Here is a 20936-nt window from a genome sequence, read left to right as displayed (position 1 = left end):
ATGCCAATAATTCTGCGTGTGTGTGCAGGCCCATGATTCCTTGCATGTGTTTGTGCATGTCAATCCTGCATATATCTGTGTGTGTGTGTGTGTGTGTGTGTGTGTGTGTGTCCAAGTTCAACTTCAATTTATCGTCATGGACATTCAAAAATGATGAACATGATTTACATCAACGTAAATTAACATAAATTATACATAACTAACACAACAAAATAAACAGAAATAACATAACAACACTAGTGCAAGTTGAGAGAAGTATTGTCCAAGCCAGAATTGAGGTTTTTCAGGTCGGTTCAAGAACCTGATGGCAGTGGGGAAGAAGCTGTTGTTCAACCTTGAGCGGTGTGTCCATGCATTGTGTCTGTGTGTGTGTTTGTGTGTGTGTGATATGCATGTACAGAATTCTGTTTCTTAATTTAAAAGTTCAGAATGCAGACATTTCCACTTACCCCAAGCTTTAAAAAAATTTCATAAGAAATGTGGTTAGAAATATAGTTAACATGTATACAGTTAACATTGCTCCAAGCATTGAAATACATTAAGGAGAGTCCTAGTCAGAGGGCTAGACTAATAGGACCATATATGATGAGAATGCTGACATTAATCCTATTACTGCTGGTACTTATATATCTTATTCATATTAGAAAGCCACTAAATGGATGTGGATGCTTATTCCTCTACCTTCCAGTCAGACCAATGTTAATCCAGTACGGAGCTCCACAGTTACAATGAGATCAATATCCCAGTGGAAGCTCCCAGTCCTTGCATTGGTGAATCATATGGCCACCTCTTACTGGCAGTGGTGACAAGAGTCAATGCTCCTGAACCACCACACAGCAGGAGGTTACTAACAGGGCCAGGAAAACTCGGTCTGAGCCACACTGACTTGCAGCCACTATAGCCAAGGCAGAAAAGAGAATTGCAAGGACTGAGCATTCTGTTCCCCACCAAGACAGGTGCAAGAAGTTGAAGAAAGGTGTCTTAAGCCTGAGGGCTGTCAACCAGGAGAGAGAGGCTACAGGAGGAGCAGGAGGTGGGGAAGGGAAAGGGGTTGACTCCTCCGACTTCACCACCCAAACTCTGTAGCTTGGCTGTCACCCTTAGTTCTAAGCTCTCCAGGTTGATGGTCATTGCTGAGATGGTCAAATTAGATTAGTTTATTGTCATACACACCAGGGTGCAATGAAATTCCTTGATCACAGTAGACACAGTGGTAAATAGTATACATGACTTTCCCTTGGGAAGGGGAGAGGTGGGTTTGGGGAAATATACATTGTAAAACCTTTTCAAAAGCAGATGTAAGAAGCAAGCCCCAAATCCCTAAACAACCCCCAAAGGAAACACCATTGATACAGACTGAAATTGCACTTAATTGTTTGAAGAGAGATGAGGGAAGTTTTGTTCAGGGGTATAATGATGGTAGTTCTGGGAGTTTGTGGTGAAGTTATGTGGTCATAGAATCATAGAGAGATACCGCAAGGAAACAAGCCCTTCAGCCCAACAAGTCCACGCTGTTGATTTTTACACTAATCCTGCACTGACCCATTTTATCGTTCCCCCCATTCCCATCAACTCACCCCAAGATTCCACCACTTATCTACACACTAGGGGTAATTCATAGTGACCTAACAGCTACCAAGCTTTTGGGATGTGGGAAGAAACTGGAGCACCTGGAGGCAGCCCATGCAGTTATGGGGAGAACATACAAACTCCACACAGACAGTTACAGGATTGAATTCAGGTTGCTGGAGCTATGAGGTACTAGTTCTACTACTTGTGCCACTGTGCTGCCTATGAAGTGGCTTATTTCTTAGCAGGTGAGCAGTGTCACAAAGACGTCTTCTTTTAAATTTTCCCCATGCAATCCATCCTCAGTAACTCTTGTGGTTCTGGCCTAATGGTGTTTATCATTTAACTGCTTTGAGATTCACTGAGCCTGGGGGTGGGCGAGGGGGGAACTCACCGGCTGCGGAGGCCATTCAGGGGCGGGGCTGCCACACTATCCATAAACCCTTGTGCTATGCAGGATCTCAGTGATCAGCTGGGAGGCAGTGTTCCTCCAGAGATTACCCTTGGAGCACATTGGAAGTAGAACAGCACACTCCCACAGCTTGGACAGCTAGCTGGTTATCAGAAGATATGCTCCATGAGGTGATGTCAATGCTCCCTTCAATCAGGTATAACTGCATGTTTCTACAGATTCAGGTCTGCCTGAGAATCTTTGGTGATATCATACTCAGAACAAACTCCAACTGGGTTGAGAGAATCTCTCGGAGATGAATTTGTCTCTTTCCACCAATTCCATTTCACTCTTCCCCATTCCTGCTTAACTGTTGCTGAGTCTGTTATCCATGCCTTTGTTCCATGTAGATATGACTATTTCAATGACCGTATTTGCTCCAAAACTCTTCTGGCCATATCCTAACTCACACCATGTCTCTTTCATCCATCACATTTGTGCTTGCTAACTTGTTTTGCCTCAGTTATAAAGTAATACCACAGTTATAAAATTCTCATCAATGTTTTGAAATCCTTTCAGTCTGGTCTCTTACAGTTACAATTATCTCACCAGACTTAAGGACAGCTTCTACCCCACTTTGATAAGACTATTGAATGGTTCCCTTATACAATGAGATGGACTATGACCTCACGATCTACCTTGTTGTGACCTCGCACCTTATTGCACTGCACTTTCTCTGTAGCTGTGACACTTTACTCTGAATTGTTTACCTGTACTACATCAATGCACTCTGTACTGACTCAATGTAACTGAACTGTGTAATGAATTGACCTGTACGATCGGTTTGTAAGACAAGCTTTTCACTGTACCACGGTACAAGTGACAATAATATACCAATACCAACCTTCCACTTTTTGAAATCTAAAATACTCTTTTCTGGTACCATGTACATCCTGACGGGCATGCTTAAAACTGCCTGGTATATTAAGAACTACATAAGTGCAAACTACCATTCTTGTCTCACTCAGAACCTGTGTCTACTTGATCACTTGAAATACACAATGTTTCTGCATCAATGGAAACAAATATGGCAGCGTAACTGAGAACGACATATAGTGAAATCAAACAGGGCACCAAATTGTTCGAAGAACAATTCTAAATGAAGAGAAATTACCATACACCAGGGTGGAAGAATATATTTTCCGATGTGGCCTTATGTTCCAACCATTAGCCTAATATTGTCTGAGTTCATTGTGTTTACTGACAATTGGGAAGGCAGTATGTTTTTATTTTCCTGCTTCACCACACTTTCCCTTCAAAGGACATTGGTGACTTTCCCTTCAAGAGTCACCAGGTACATTTTCATTTGCAATTGTTTAACACAGGCAGGATGGAAAGTCAAAGAAAACATCTTGGAGGAGAAAAGAAAATGACACTCATCCAGTAAAAGTGTACAAAGCTGCTTAAAAACAAAATCAATATGATATCAGTATAGCGAAGCTACCAAGCTTGTGCAGAATTGCACTTGTGGGTATCTGTGGCAGCTGTTCCTGTTGAAACTGGAAGCATTATGTAGATAGCAGAATGATTTAACATTACTCGGAGCCATGTTTAAACACTCCATTCTTTCACTACAGTCAAAAGGAAAGAGGGTGTCATCTGTTCCAATGTGATAATAACATGGGCTCTTGCATTAGAAAAATGTGGAAAACTACTGTTTGCTTTTCAACAAACAATTGATTTGGATACTTGTTCAGCAATAACATGGTAAATCATCCCACCAAAAAGATTCCTTCTCGATATTGAGATATAATCCTTCAAATCCCTCCTGCACTGAAGAGATACTTGGTTGATAGCTTCCAGCACCTGTGAAAAGATTAAAAGTTTAGCATGTGGGGGAGTGCCATTGAAACATAAGAAAAGGAGGAGGATATTCAGTCCCCTGAACTTGTTCTGTCATCCAATTACCTCTCACTCAACATCAGTAAAACTAAAGAGCTGATTGTTGACTTCAGGAAGGGAAAGGAGGGTCAACATGTGCCAGTCTATATTGGAGGATTGGCGATGGAGAGAGTCAGCAGTTAAGTTCCTGGGTGTTAACATATCGGATGATCTGTCCTGGGCCCAGCACATGGGTGCAATCACATGGAAGGCATGCCCATGTCTTTACTTTCTTGGAAGGTTAAGGAGGCTCAGCTTGTCACTGAACACTAACAAACTTCTACAGATGTACTGTTGAAAGTATCCTGGCTGGTTGTATCATGGTCTGGTACGGCAATGTGACTCAGTCCAGTACATCACAGGGACTTCCTTCCCCACCATTGGTGGTATCTACATGAGGCACTGCCTGAAGGAAGAAACATCTATCATCATAGATCCCCACCATCCAGGCCATGCCATCTTCTCACAGCTACCATCAGGCAAGAGGTATAGAACCTTCACCAGGTTCAAGAACAGCTACTTCCCTTCAACCATTTGATTCTTGAACTAACCTGCACAACCCTAATCACTACCTCAGTATAGCAACGCTATGACCACTTTAATCACTTTGCACAACGATGGACTTCGTAATTTTTAAATTCTAATTGTTTTCTTTCTTGTAGTAATTTATGTTTTTCTTGTGAATGCTGCTCATCTGATGCTATGTGCCTGTGATGCTGCTGCAGGTAAGTTTTTCATTGCACCTGTGCATACATGTACTTCTGCATATGACAATAAACTTGACTTTGACTTTGGCTAATCTGTATTTCATCTCCAAGTACCTTCCATCAAACATACATGATGGCATTGTTTACAAATGTACCTATGTGTAAGAAAAAATTCTAGCTATGGTAAGCTTAATCATTTCAAATGATTAAAATATTCAACAATATTATTTTCAAAGAAAATCTAGCTATGAATACTTTGAAGAATAAAACAGTGCTGACCAAAATGAGGCAGTGAGCAAATCTTGGAATTCTGATGCCATTCAGTACTATTTGAGATTAATGGCTTTGATGGCAATAATTTGGTGCTTGTTAGTCCTTTAAGGTCCAGCTGAAGGACATGTAATATAGGCCTAGTTTTGCTGCCATATTTCTGATAATTTGTCTTTGCAAAGGACTGTTTTTAACAAATTTGTTATGACTCTTGGGTTCTGTGCCTCATATGGTTGGAGAAAGCCCATGTTCAAGTGGTCAGCTATATGTAGTCTTTTGGATATTGCAGCCAAACCTATCTAAATTACATTGCCTCAGGTTCATATGGACCTACAAACAGTCCTGCATAAACACAAGCTTACAAATCCTTGAAGTCCTCAACAGCACTGCACAATCTTGACTTAAATCATAGACATTCCTGTGGGACAGACTCAACACCACAAACAGTCATCCCTGACTTTCAACAACAGAACTATGAGAGGAACTTCAGCAACAAATAGCCTATTACCAACTCAACAAAAAACATCACCAAGACCAGACCTAACACATAGTGAATGAACAGCTGTCAATCAATGCCTAATTTCCCATGGCAGGTGAGGATACCTGTCCCATTACTAGAAAGTTAAATCCAGCATAATGTTTGGCTGTGGAACAAAAAAAAGCAGCTGGTGAACCTCAAAATGTAATAATGCCCAAGGCAAAAGCTTGCCAGCAGGAAACACTCAAAACCATAAGGTGGGTCTGAGTTTGAACACTGACGATAAAAACACCATACAGCCTAATTATGGTACTTATCACTTCATTTAGCTATTAATTCAATATCTTGGCGATCAGTCATTCTTTTATTCATTCACAGGTTGTGTCTGCATTTATCGTCCATTCCTGATTGACTTTAAGAAGGTGATGGTTAAATACCTCCTTGAACCGTCACTTTCTTTGTGGTGAAGATATTCCCACAGATTGATTAATATTTTGTAAATCTAGACCCAGCAATACTGAAAGAATTGGTATAGATTTCCAAGTCATTATAGTGCAGAGGAGAACTTGAAGCTGGTGGTGTATTCATGTCTTTGTTGCTTTGTCCTCCTTTGTGGTAGAGGTTGTAGATATGGGAATTTCTGCTGAATTAGCACTGACAAATCAATCTAACCAATTATTTAGATGTTACAAGCTGAAGTCAAGAATGTTGGAGGGATGGAACTCATGTTTAAGGTGGGGAATTGGGTGCCAATCAAATGAATTGCCTTTATCCTAAATGGTGTTGAGATTCTTGAGTGCTGATGTAGCTGTTCCAGATGGCTGGAGGGCATTCTATTATGTTTCTGTCTTGTTGTGTCCTGTGGTTATTGGAACAGATTTGGGATGATAGGAAGTAAATCACTCGTTGCAGGATCCAGAGAATTTGACCTGCTTTTGCAGTCACAATATTTGTGGCTAGTTCTGCTGCATTTCTGGTCAAATTGTGCAAATACCTTATAAAACCAATTTAACGTGCCCACATTAAACTATTCAAAAGAAAACAACAAGCAGGCAACAAAGTAGGAGGATGCAATGTTTAACTGTGACCTAATTTTTCCAATCAGCCTCTGAGTTTTAATTGATTAGAAGAGGTTTTGGTAGCTTACACCTGAGCACCATCAACTTGTACACATAATACCTGGAAAGTGGATGAAACCATTTGAATGCTTCTAAAACAATGACACAAGATATTCATAGTGTCACAGAGCAATACAGCATAGAAACAACCTCTTTGGCCTATCTCATCCATGCTGACCAAGATGCCCTTCTAAGCTACTCCCATTTGCTTGCATTTGGGCCATATCCCTCTAAACCTTTCCAATCTATGTTCTTGTACAAGGGTCCTTTAAAAGTTGTTATTGTATCTGCCTCAACAACTTTCTCTGGCAGCTCGTTTCATTTACACACCACCCTCTGCGTGAAGAAGTCGCCCCTCAGGTCCCTTTTAAATCTTTCCCCTCTCACCTTAAACCTATGCCCTCTAGTTTTTTAGTCCATTTATCTGGAAAAAAGACTGTGTGCATTCACCCTATTTTCCGATTTGTTTTTCCCATTTGTTCTTTCTTTCTTTTTCAATCTTTTTATTAGTCTTCAAATTAATACAGACTAATATATCAATGTTTATGCATGTAATACAAAGAGATCAGGAGAACAATCATGACATGGATAATCATAAAGAACAATAAAGTATTAAAAAAATCTGTAGATCCAATGATATGTTAGTCAATGAAGATAATATAAAAGAAAAAGATTTATTATAATATAAAAAAGAAAAAAATCCACAAAACCATAAGAAAAATTATAAACAACATATCAAACCAAACTAAGCTAAGGAAAAAAAAAACATTTGTTCTTTATGGTGCCTTTGGTGATCTGCAAAATTTAGGAAGGTCATCTCAGCAGAAGTAGGTAAGAAATAAAGACTTGTATTTCTATATCATTTTCCATGATACTAGGATATCATCAGTCACTTCAAAGCCAACAAAGCACATTTGGAAGTGTATTTGAAGTTGGAATGTCGAACAAATGGTCCTTCCTGTGTGCACCTCAAGCTTCCACAACAAATGCAATAATAACTGAATAATGTGCTTCCATGATATTGATTGAAGGATAAATATTGGCAGGATACCAGAGAAGACATTGTTGCTCTTTTCAAAATTGTCCTTTGGGATCTTTTAAATCCACTTGAGAGGGCTAATGGGCAATTCAACCACGAGGTAATGAGGAAGAAATTCATATTCAGTCATTAGTTCTATATGGATAATGAAGCCAAATTTGCATATTATACACAACTACTCAATCCCATTCCAATGATGTAGGTGAAGCAATTACATTGCACTCGAAGGATATCTAGTCCTGCATCTCTGACAGGGTTATACACTCTCAGTGCTCCACTATGAGTGCCAGGTAAATAATTTATACAAGTCTCTAAAGTGAGACTTAAAAACACAACCTTCTGAGTCACAGGAATGAGTTACTTAACCAAAGCTGACAGGCAGTGTAGAATTACAATAGAAATCCAAAGCTACTTCAGTCATACCAAAAGCACATTGCTGCACATTATTCCAGTTTTGTATGTTTGGTGGTGTTACAAGACAACACACACTAGGTCAGATAACTTGAATGTTCATGACAAAACTCACAGAAGAAAGCTCCAAGACACTGCAGAGGCTGGTTTCTGTCTTGATTTATGGTATTTCCATCACTCCCATGTGCTACTTGGCCAACAGACCTCGAGTGTTAACAAATAGCTTTTTATTGACTCCAACTTTTCCCATGCTCCAGTAAGTCACTGGCCCCAGCAAGTCACTGACTCCGCAACATATAGCTTGCTTAATAATCTGCTGGCACAACTCAAATCTTGTAAAGTTATCAAAACTTGTTTTGAACTTTTTTACATTGCCATGAATTTTCTCAAAGTCAAGGATAAGCAAAATAGTCTGCCACCAAAACAGTAAATGCACAATGAATGAACTTAAGAGGAATCTGGATGAATGTATGGTTTTGTGTCAAGATTACAGGATAAGCTTGTCAATAGATGGTCAATCATTCCACAAACACAACTGTTTTTCTCTGCTCTCTGGAGACCAATTAAAATGAGAAAATCCAACCATTGCTAGTCAAGTAGGAAAGGCTTATTTGAAGAAACTTGTTGGAAAAGTTGTATTTTATTTGTCAGAAGTCCTTTTATCATAACCTTTAATGATCATTTCTGTAGCCTCCACCCGTTCTCTAATCCTCTTCTTCTGTATTTCTGGCATCTTACTGATTTCAGTTGCACCATCATTGTTGCCCATGCCTTTTGCTCTTTCTAATACCTGTAACTCTGCCGTGTATTGGTTCTCAGGTAACTTGTTGCATTGTGAACACTGCCCAGCCCATCACGTGAAGCAGCCTATTGGCTCCATCTACACTTCCCGCTGCCTTGGGAAAGCAGCTAATGTAAGCAAGGACCCCTCCCATCCCGGTCATTCTCTCTTCTCCCCTGTCCCATTGGGTAGACAATACAAATGCTTGAGAGCACGTACCACCAGGCTCAAGGACAGCTCCTATCCCACCATTATCAGACTCTTGAAGAGACGTCTCATACGCTGAAAGGTCAACTTCTGATCTCCCAATCTACCTCATCATGGCCCTTGACCTTTATTTATCTACCTGCACTGCACTTTCTCTCTAACTGCAACACTATATTTTGCATTCTGTTTTTGTTTTACTACCTCAATGTAATTACGTATGCCATGATCTGTCTAGATGGCTTGCAAAACAAAATCATTTTCACTTATTTTGGTACATGTGACAATAATAAACCAATCCAATCCACCTTGGCAGACTATAGTTTTCACAGAGAAGGCTCCTGAGGTCAAACACCTAGACCTACGGAATATTCGGGGAGTTCCAATTCTTTGTCCTTAAAACTTTTCCTCAACCCTCCACTTCTCTTTATTCCCATGCATTTTTTAAGCAATTTAAATATTGTAGATTGCTGAGTAGACAAACTGAGTGGAAAAGAAAGAACTGTACATTTATAAAGAACCTTCCATGAATTCAGAGCTGCCCAAATCACTTACAGGCAATCCAGTTGGTCCACAGCAAGCTCCCACAAATGACAATACTTTCATGACCAGATAATCTGCTTTAGGGATGTTGGTTGTAGGATAGATGACACATGGGAGTCAATTCCCCTGCTCATGATTGAAATGGTGTTACAGAACATTTTACACTTACCCGAGAGGTCTGATTGTTTAATGTTTTATCCAAAAGAAAACAGCACTGATACGCAGCAGGACCCCAGTAGCACATTGGTGGTGCTGTGGCGCAGCTGTTGGGGATGCTACCTCACAGCTGCAGTGACCTGGGTTCAATTCTGATCCTTGGATCATGTCTGTGTGGAGTTTATGCATTTTCTTTGGTGTTCTGGTTTCCTCCCACACCTCAAAGACATGGTCAGACACAAGTGGCCACTATAAACAGCCCTGAGTGTAGGAATTTGGTGGGAGAATCAGTGAGGAGTTGATGGGTATGTGTGAAGGAATAGATAAGATAAGATCTTTATTAGTCACATGTACATCGAAACACAAAGTGAAATGCATCTTTTGCATAGTGTTCTGGGGGCAGCCTGCAAGTGTCGCAACGCTTCCGGCGCCAACATAGCATTCCCACAACTTCCTAATCCATACATCTTTGGAATGTGGGAGGAAATCAGAGCAGTCAGAGGAAACCCACGCAGGCACGGGGAGAACGTACAAACTCCTTGCCTGCGTGGGTTTCCTCCGGGTGCTCACAATGAAATCACAATGAAATAAGAGGGGGTACAGACTAATGCTCTGAGAGCTGACATGGACTTGATAGGCCGAATGGCCTCCTTACACATCATAAGGAAATATGAAATGACCCTGAGTCATTTACTTCCAGGCTCCAGATGAGGACTTGACCCCATAATGTTCATACTCAGGTATGAGTGTCGGTCTCATACATCACAGCTGACTGCAACAGTGGTTTGCTGCGGCTGCCTGCTTTGGGAATGGTTGGGAGAAGCAAGATAAAGTTAAAGTATGTAAATAAAAACAGAGTTAATATTTCAGGTCAAATGTTCTTTAATGACAGGACTTTGACCTTAAATATTAATCCTGTTTCTCTTTCCACAAATATTATCTGACCTGCTGAGGAGTATCTGTAGATTTTTTTTGATTTTCATAGTTAAACTATCTCACTTGTACCCCTTTTGAATGAGGAAATTAGTATCTTAGTGTATGTGCAATAAATGTCCAAAGATCAGTTGTCACTTTTTTTAAAGGAAGGAAGTTAACATCTGTGTATTTTTGTCGATATTCCTGGTCATCTTGCTTCTAGTTAAAGCTCTAATGTTAAGGTTAAAATGTTGTGTGTGAATCATATTAAGCCAAGCATTATTAGAAGACCAAAACATTAAAAGCAGTGCCATTTGGGTTTGCAATACGTACGACTTAATCTTTCAATCAATGCAAGAACTATATTATGTTTTGTCAAAGAGTACGATACAATTACCCCATTATAATTGATTCTCTGAGGTTGCTGAATGACGGTGTTCTTCAGATATGATGTATTATCACATGCTTCCATGTGTTCTTAATTATACTACATGCCTTCAAAATAGTAAAACATGTAGCATTCAAAGGGATGTGGGATCATCAAGTGGATTTCAAGGTGTATAGTAGATGACCATTCAAAGGGCTAGTAATTATATATAGTTTTGCGAGAAGAGCTAAGTTATATAGAACAGAAGATACCAGTTTTAATTAAGAAAAGAATATTTCTCTATCACCTCAAGGCATCCCAAAACACTTAAGTAAGTACTTTTTGAAGTGGAGTCCCTGTTAAGTAAGAACAGGACTCCACTTGCACTAGTGTCGTTATGTTTATTTTGTTGTGTAAGCTATGTATATTTAATGTTATTATAAGTTTATGTTAGCTTATGTTTATCATGTTTGTAATATACGGTGCTGTTGCTGCAAAGAGATGGCATTTATGCCCTGTGTATATATGCCTATGACAATAACCTTGAACTTGAAATATGATAGCCAGTTTGGATTCAACAATATTTTGAAGGCAACAATGTGGTAGAGACCAGATAATCTCTCTTAGTGAGGCTGATTGAGAGGATTATATTGGTCACTACAGATGGAATCAATGGTGTTTTTCCAAAATAATGCCTGAGGATCCTTTCAATGTGAATTCCTCTAGGCCCTGCACAGGAGTGCAGGAGTGTTAGCCTATGTTGCTGTTCTTGAGCTCTGGACAGAGCTTGAAGCTACTTTTGTTTCACTTATGCATCTCAGGCAAGTAAGGGTTCAAAGTCAAAGTCAAAGTCGAGTTTATTGTCATATGCACAAGTTCATGTATGCACAGATGCAATGAAAAACTTACTTGCAGCAGCATCACAGGGACATTGCATCATAAAAGCAGCATTCACAAGAAAAACACAAATTAAACATAAATTATACCCAACTTTTACAAGAAAGGGCACAGTTAGAACAAAAAAAAGTCCACTTTGGTGCAAAGTGATCAAGGTGGCCTTAGTGTTGTTAAACTACAGTGATTAGGGTTCTTACTCCTTATCACTGTCCAGTAGGTTTTACTGGAAATTATACACATGGATGCTGACAGACTAAAGGATTAGATATGACTAAAACACTTTCTTCATTTATAAGGTCTGTTGATCTTATCATAATCACACACCTGGTTGAAGTACCAGCAATTTGTAAGTGGGTGCAAGTACTTCCATAAAGAGAAAATGGAGAAAAATACAGAGAAAAGAAAACAGAGAAATATTGAAACAAAAACTGTGCATCCATTATTGGTTGGGGCAATGGTACAGGTAAAGTGCCGATGTAGGTTTTCCAAAGAGCCAGCAAAGTCATGCCAGGCTGAATGGTCTCCTTTCACACTTGATCACATTGCAATTCTTTGTTGTAAGCACTTACCCCGGTTTAAGGTGTCATTATAGAACCAGATGAACTGAGCCCTGTATTGATAATTCATAAGTGGACCTGTAATAGCCAATGCATTTTATTTCTGTGGATCAGTAGATATTGTCAAAAATTCCCATAAAAATACTAGATCAATTAATTCCCCTGGAAGGACCCAAGAAATGTCTAAGGATGAGATTGAAGATTATAAAGATGAGTATTGACATAGATGATCAAATACTCTATCAGGAGGATGTGGTTATGTGCTACTGGGATGACAGAAATGTCATCTGTGGTATATAACTATTCAAGATTGAATAATGTAGATTGCAATTTTAGATTGCTATCATGGAGTTTTCACTTGATTGCCTTAGGGGGTCAGACTGAAGTGCACCATGCATTTTTCTTCTTTTTGTAGGATTTCTATAGTTATTCATTTCTTTCAGAAGACTGAAGTGGCTGAATAAAGTTCACAACAGTGTAACTTAGATATGACCTTTTAGAAAAAGTAAGGTATAATGCATGATGTATATTCTATTTTATTTGGTTTTGAAAAATAAACAGGTTTCTGTCACATTTCTGACATACAGCATGTTTGTATATTCATGTAACTATCATTTCTTTCCCTAAATGTCTCCTCATCTTTCTCCTCCTTGAAGCTACTCCTTCCTACTCCCACATCATAGCAAATGCTGCATCTCAAAAAAGTACCTAACTGGCTGTAAAACACATTGGGTTTTTTTTGATAGGGAGGTGTGCTATATACATATAGAGAGTTAAGTAAAATGGGAGAGGTCTCAGAAGCACTGGTGTGGTAAGTGTCTTCATCACAACAGATACAATAACTTTTTCAATCCCACAGACTCCCATAGCTATCTGATAACATGTCCTCCCACTCTGCTTCCTGTAAGGACTCCAGTCCATTCTCCTAGTTTTGCTGTAGTGATGATGGCATCTTCCATAACAATGCTTCCAATAATTCAATCCAGGATTGTTATATTTATAAATTATACATTAACATAGAGAACACAAAAGCAAAGAAAATGTGCTAAAACTTTATAAAACGTTAATTGAACACCAAATCGAGAATTGTAGTTCAGTCTTGCACTAGGCTTTAAAAGGTTTTAAAAGCAGGTCAATGTCTATGAGAGGGCGTAGAGGAGATATTAAAGATTTTATTGTGTGGTGAGAGTCAGGGGATCAGGGTGGTTCATCCTTGGAACAGTAATCACTTTCATAGACTTATGCTCCTGCACCTCTGGGTCCCACTGTCCCACATTTTCTTTAAAATTATATTTGTTAATTGATATATCTCCTAGTTCTTCCTACTCAAAAATGTTTGCACATATTTGGACTAAATTCCACTTCTCATGTGCCCACATATTCCATCAGCCTGTCTTTTTTACTGGTCTATCATATTCCATTGTTTATTGTTTTGTTTGCCAATGTCTAATAATATAAATCAAAAGATCAGTAGTCAAGAGATCAAGCTCCGAGAAGACCTCAGTTAGCTTCTCTTCAATCTGAAGACTCAGGATCATAAAATTTGGTGCAGTATATGGTTTATTTTCATGTTAAAATAAATGCATTGGTTTATTGAGTGGGTCAAGGCATACACTCAAACCAGAGCACCCAAAGGAAACCCACTGGGCACAGGGTGGACGTGCAAAGTCTAACAGACACCATTGGAGATTAGGATTGAACCCAGGTAGCTGGAGCTGTGAGGGAGCATCTCTACTAGCTACACCACTGTGCCACCCTGTAACTAGTGAAGGTACAGAGGAGATTTACAAAGATGTGACCAGGACGGCAGGTCTAGATCCAAGGTAAGAATGGGAAGGCTGAAGTTGTTTTCTTGAGAACTGTAGCTGAGGATAGATTGAATTGAAGTTTATGAAATTATGGGAGATGTGGATAAATTCAAGAGGAAGATATATTACCCTTAGCAGAGAAGTCAGTAACCAGGGATGTAACTTAAAGCAATTGGTGAAGGATTGGAAGGGTTTGAGGATTCTTCATTGTCCAGTGGGCAATGGACTCTGGCTGAAAGGGTGCTGGTGGTAGAAAGCTCCTTGACATCTTAAACATACTTCGGTCACCAGTTAATGTGCTACAACTTACAAGACTATGAAATAAATATCAAAGAGGAGGAAGCCCAATGGTTCTTTTTTAGCCAGCAAAGACACAAGGGCTGAATAGTCTCCTTTGTCATAACATTCTATGATTCTCACTAAATTTTGATTGAACATTCATATTAATCTATGTTTTGACAGAGCAACTGTGTGTAAATAACCTTAAGTCCCTCACAACATGAATGACTAATGGTTTGCTATATATAATTCAACAGAGAAAGCCACCATGTAACTGACTTATGTAAAGCCTGAGGGAAGGATACACCTCAGGCTTCATTATGAAATACTTGTCCTGTATAACCTCTTTATCTTGACTTCTGTAATTTTTCTGGCACTACATCATTTCAATGAAAGTATAAAATGGAAGCTGAATGATAGCTAAATCTGCAGAATAATAAACTCCTTTATTTTGAAATTGGAACTTGTTTTCCTGTTACCTCGGATTTACCTTGACAGCTTTTCTTTTGTTGCAAACTCTCTTTTAGTAGGCACAATGTGCAAATGACTACCCGAGGGAGTGGCTGAGTTGAAAATAATAAATAATGAAAAGTTTATAAGGTTATTCCGACAGAGTTTGAAGGCTCACTCCAAATTGTAAGGATCCAGAGGTCCTCTCACAAAAACATTAATGGCAATTAACCTAGGTATAATATTGAATCCAAAACTGGAAAATGCAAACACCTATAGGAGGTTCTGTTGTATTTCCTACACAACAGAACGACCGCATTTCAAGCTGAATTCATTAGCAGTAAATTACTGAGACATTTATAAGAGGTGCCATATAGATGTTACTTTCTTTCTTCATTGGAATATATTTCAGGATTTTGTTGCATTGCTGCCATTTTGTGTTTTGTAATCTCTGGAAGTTTTAGTTTTGCACACTTAAGATAACAGAGTGATTATTCTATTTCCTCCGGCAGAAGAAAGCAGACGATACTCTTAGACAGAACACTTTAGGCCAAATTAGTCTTGTGGGACTTCCCCAGAATAACCTGGTCAAACCTGGCCCGGTGCCAAAACCCTATTCCATGGGGATTGTGACACACAAACTTAAGAGGCCATGTAAGCTGTCTTCAAAAATTATTTTGCTTTAATTCCATATTTTAATTAATTTTAATTGTTTTTATTTGGTTATCATTAATGTTATTTTTTCAAAGTCACTTACTTCATTTTTATTAATTTTCAGTATGTCCAAATATCAGAAGGCCCTCAGCTTTGCCAGATGTGAAAGCATTCAGAAGTATTCCAATGAATGGCTTCCACATTACATCAGCCAAGGCCCATTTGCGTCATGCCTTCCTCGCAAGTGGGGAGGGCAATTGAAATTAGCCCCCCCACATCTCACTGGGATAAGTGCAGATGTACAGGGCCACAGTTGGCAATTCTTGGTAGTCGACCCAGTTCCCCATTGGACTGTATGAGAAACTTCAAAAAGATTGGGCCCACTTCACTCCCATGTCATGATGTGGAGATCTCTTTTCCTCTGAAGTACAGAATTTGATTCAGTTTGCAGCGACCTTAACCTTGTCTTTTGTAGAATGGAACAAGCTGGGTCATCTGTCAGTCTGTTCCTTTAAAAGATACCAAGTCAATTGAACCAAACTGGTGATGAACTCAAGGTCTGGTTACCCATCCTGTGAATGATAATCATCAAGTAAACTGTGGGTCTAGGTCAATCACCTCAGCCACAGGACATCTCTGCAAGAGTTCCTCGTGGTAGTGTCCTTGGCCCAACTATCTTCAGCTGCTTCATCAATGACTTTCCTTCAGTTGTAAGGTCAGAAGCAGGGATGTTCGTTGATGATTGCACAACGTTCAGCACCATTCATGACTCCTCAGATAATGAAGCAGTCCACATTAATGCAGCAGGACCTGGACAATATCTAGGCCTGCGCTGACAGGTGGCAAGTAAAATTCGTGCCTCAGAAGCACCAGGCAATGACGATATCCGACAAGAGAAAATCCAACTATCACCCTCTGACATTCAACAGCATTGCTAACACTGAATCTACCATTATCAATCTCTGGGGGTTACCATTGACCAGAAACTGAACTGGAGTATCCTATCTGGATGCATTACAGCTTGGTACGGCAACTGCTCTGCCTGTGACTGCAAGAAACTGCAGAGAGTTGTGGACACAGCCCAGCACATCACGGAAACCAGCCTTCCCACCCCCCCCCCTCCCAACACCCACCCCATAGACTCTGCCTATACCTCTCGCTGCCTTGGTGAAGCAGCCAGCATAATCAAAGACCCCACCCACCTGGGTCATTCTCTCTTCTCTCCTCTCCCATCAGGCAGAAGATACAGGAGCCTAAGGGCAAATACCACCAGGCTCAAAGACAGCTTCTATCCCATGGTGATAAGACTATTGAATGGTTCCCTTACATGATGAGATGGACTCTTGACCTCACAATCTACATTGTTTGACCTTGCACCTTATTGTCTACCTGCACTGCACTTCCCTGTAGCTGCGACACTTTACTCTGTATTGTGTTATTGTTGTTACCCTGTACTACCTCAATGCACTATGTAATGAATTGATCTGTACGAACGGTATGCAAGACAAGTTTTTCACTGTACCTTGGTACAAGTGACAATAATAAAGCAATCCCAATATACATAATCCAGCTACAAGAGCATGTAACTCACCTCCAAACCTATCCAGCTTTTATAAGATTCAAGTCAGGAGTGTGATGAAGTGCTCCCCACTTGCCTGGTGCAGCTTCAACAACACTCCAGAAGCTTGACACCATGCAGGATCAAGCAGCCTGCTTGATAGGAACACAATCTACAACCATTCACTCACTCCACCACTGACGCACCATAGCAGCAGTTTGTACCATCTACAGGATGTACTGCAGCAACTCACTAAGACTCCTTTGACAACATTTTCCAAACCCATGTCCTCTACCAGCTAGAAGGACAGGGGCAGCAAAAGCAGGGGAACTCCACCATCTGGAGGTTGCCCTCCAAGCCACACACCATCCTGACTTGGAAATATTTTTCTGTTCCTTGACCGTCACTGGGTCAAAATCCTGGAACTCTCCCTAACGACATTATAAGTATATCCAGACCTTGAGGACTGCAGCAGTTCAAGAAGGCAGCTTATCACCACCTTCTCAAGAGCAATTAGGGATGGGCAATGAAATTCCGGATCAGCCTGTGAAGCCCACATCTCTTGAATGAATACAAAAAAGCCTTATCAAGGTGTATCAACATTATACCACCTAAAGACCAAACTAGGGAAGGAAAGTAAGTTTCCTTTCCTAGAAAGGGATTGATGTATCAGATGGGGTTTTACAACATCCTGTAGTTTCATGGTCATCATTACTGATATTTTTCATAAATTCCAACTTATTTAATTAATTGAATCTAATTTTTCAAAGCAGAATGTGAACTCATAGTTCTGAATTATTAATAATGTAAGTAATCTAAGTAATATAACCATCCTGCTATCATACTACAGTTAATATAATAATATTAGTACTGGACAAAGTGCTTCAGACAAGTTCAGGCAATAGTCATTTACAGGGACCCTTGGAAGTTCTACAGTGTAATGAATGAGTGATCCATTGAAGTGATTGAACAGTGGACCCAGTGGGCTGAATGGCCTCCTTCTGTGCTGTGCTGTTTCCAAGATTCTATGAGCTGAGGCTAACTTAATGGCTTTGTGTATGGTGCCAGTTCCTTTGTGTTCTTGCACCAGACTGAGTAGCCTTCACAATCAGAGGTTGTCTAAAAGTATCTGTCTGAGAAAAGATTGGTGTTGGAATAGTAAGATAAGATTTCTTAGTCACATGTACATTGAAACACACAGTGAAATGCATCTTTTGTGTAGAATGTTCAGGGGGCAACCTGCAAGTATTGTGGAACAATAACAATACCGATTACCTACAAATATTTTAAGATCTTTTAAATTAGCTATGAGTAAAATTTCAGACAGATATCAAAAGTACTTATCCATGGCATAACTGCCGAGCATATGCACTTTTTAAAGTTTAATTAAAGCCAAGTTGCTTCAGATCACCTTTAAGCAACATTGCAGTAGTAGGGCTTTGTTGAATGATCTAATAAAGCTTACTGCTTCTCTTCATGCTATCTTAGTATTGAGGTAGGTATGCTGGTGAAGCAATAATGTTTCAGTACACACCTCACAGTACGCTCAGAACTCAGGAATGGTTAACTCTTCCTTCCCCTACTGTTGCAAAGTCATAGAGTTACAAAGAGATACAGCACAGAAACAAGCCTATTGGCCCACTAAGTCCAAACAGGCCATCAATCAACCATTGATATTAATCCTACATTAATCTTATTCTTCCTACTTTCTATCAATTCCCACTCCAGATTCTACCATCCACCCATACTTTAGGGGTAATTTGTAGTGGCAAATCAACCTATTGACCCTCACATTTTTGGGATGTAGGAGGAAACTGGAGTACCCAGAGGAAACCCACATTGTCACGGGGAGAAACGCACAGTGTGTGTTGTGTGTGTTGCTCCAGACCTCCAGCATCTGCAGTCTCTCTTGTGGCTGTCACAGGGAGAATGTGCAAAATCGACACAGACAGCACCCAAGGTCAGGATTGAACCTAGGTCTCTGATGCTGTGAGGCAGTGGCTCTAACTACGCCGCTTATTAACTTCAACAGACAGGTGATCATCAATCACAATTCTCAGAGTATAAAACAATAAGCATTACTATTCCCATTATTGCTCTTAAACAGCTGTGGCTCAGTTCCTTAGTAAATCTCTCATATTTCCTTATTTCACAGGTGGCTATCCAGCCCTTCAAGTCTATGTTGGCTCTCAGAGTATTCCCATTAGTCCCAGCCCCAAACCTCTTGTCCATAACATGCCCATCAATTCCAACTTAATTCTCTTGCCATCCATCTACATTAGGGACAATCTACAATGGTCAATTAAATTTACTAGCACCTAAAGACATGGGGGGAAGACAGAATACCTAGAGGAAACCCACAGGGAAAACGTGCAAACTCCACACAGACAGCACCTGAGGTCGGGATTAAACCCAAGTTGCTGGAGCATCGTGGTGACAAATATAATGCTGTGGCACTGTGCCACCAAATAATCTATGAATCAGATGTTTTGACATGCTATTCCAGAGACTTAACAAATAAATCTAAGCTGATATGCACTGCATTGCAGCACTGATAGAAATCAGCAGTTCAGAGATGCTGAACTAAAAACAGAAAATGCTGGAAACACAATGAAGATCAGGCAACATCTGTGGAAAGGGAAACAGTGCCTGACCCGCTGAGTGCTTCCAGCATCTTTTTTTTCTTTCATATTTCCAGCATCTCCAGTTTCTTCTTCTTTCAGAAATCTTGTTTTTTTTAAATAAGATATTCAATCAAGGCCCCTTCTGCTCTTCCAAATAGATATAAAAGAACTCATGGGACCATTTTGGAGAAGAGCTGGGGAGTTATCCTTGTGAGCTGCCAGTATTTATTCTTCAACTAGCTTCCAAAATTGGATTATCTTGTCATTACAGCGTAGTTCATGAGACCTTGCAAAGATGCTATGTTTCCTGCACTGCACAACATTTGTCTATATACAAATTACAATGTTAGATGAGAACAACTCAGAATCTCCAAAAAGAGACTTGAAAAATGCCAAATCCAAGATTTGAAGCCAAGAAGGTACAATGGAATCTTATATGATTGTTGCTTAATGCCCTGTGATTTAGTGGCTGTATCTCACCATTCTCCTTCCCATTGGTTCCATAAGTATCTCCTGCCAATTTTACATTGAAACCTTGTTCAGAAAACTAGTTCTGACTTGGTCTGCGAGACCTGAAAAACCCAAGGTCTAATGACCATAATGAATCATGTGGTGGGACAATAACAAGCCCTGTCCACAAAAGCATTCTGACAGCTAGTGAAGTCACACCTCCAGCTGAACTGGCTGTCAAAGCTGTCAAATAGTTTGTTAACAGAGAAGTTCAGAAACATACAAAAATTATTAAAAACTAAAAAAATTCAAAAATAAAATAAAAGTAGCATTCAAAACATTCAAAAATACTTAAAACATTTAAATACATTAAAGTAATTAGGTGGGGTGTTACTCACCTGAAACTCTCCCACTCACAGCTGTTCCTCTCCATTAAAAAGAATGGAGTGGCTGAACTTATGCCTAGGTTAACCTTGTAACAGCCCAGCTGGTATAACTGCCTGGAAACTGTTGGCTGAACTTATGCCTAGGTTAACCTTGTAACAGCCCAGCTGGTATAACTGCCTGGAAACTGTTGGCTCCATTGCTGGATGTCATGACCTTAATGTCAAAATGCAGTTGGGAAATTGTTGGTGATCAGGTTGGAGGCAATTCAGGACTTTTGCAGTTGGCTAAGTTTCCCAGCATTTCTAATGTGGAACAGCTCCTTGTACAATTGTCAGTATTTCTCAGGATAATCGGTCATTATCTTTCAATTGTCCTTTTTCCA

Source organism: Pristis pectinata, chromosome 7 (genome assembly GCF_009764475.1).
Source record: "Pristis pectinata isolate sPriPec2 chromosome 7, sPriPec2.1.pri, whole genome shotgun sequence".
NCBI lineage: Eukaryota > Metazoa > Chordata > Chondrichthyes > Rhinopristiformes > Pristidae > Pristis > Pristis pectinata.
The sequence above is the reverse complement of the archived record's forward strand: the minus strand, read 5'-3'. Positions refer to the sequence as shown.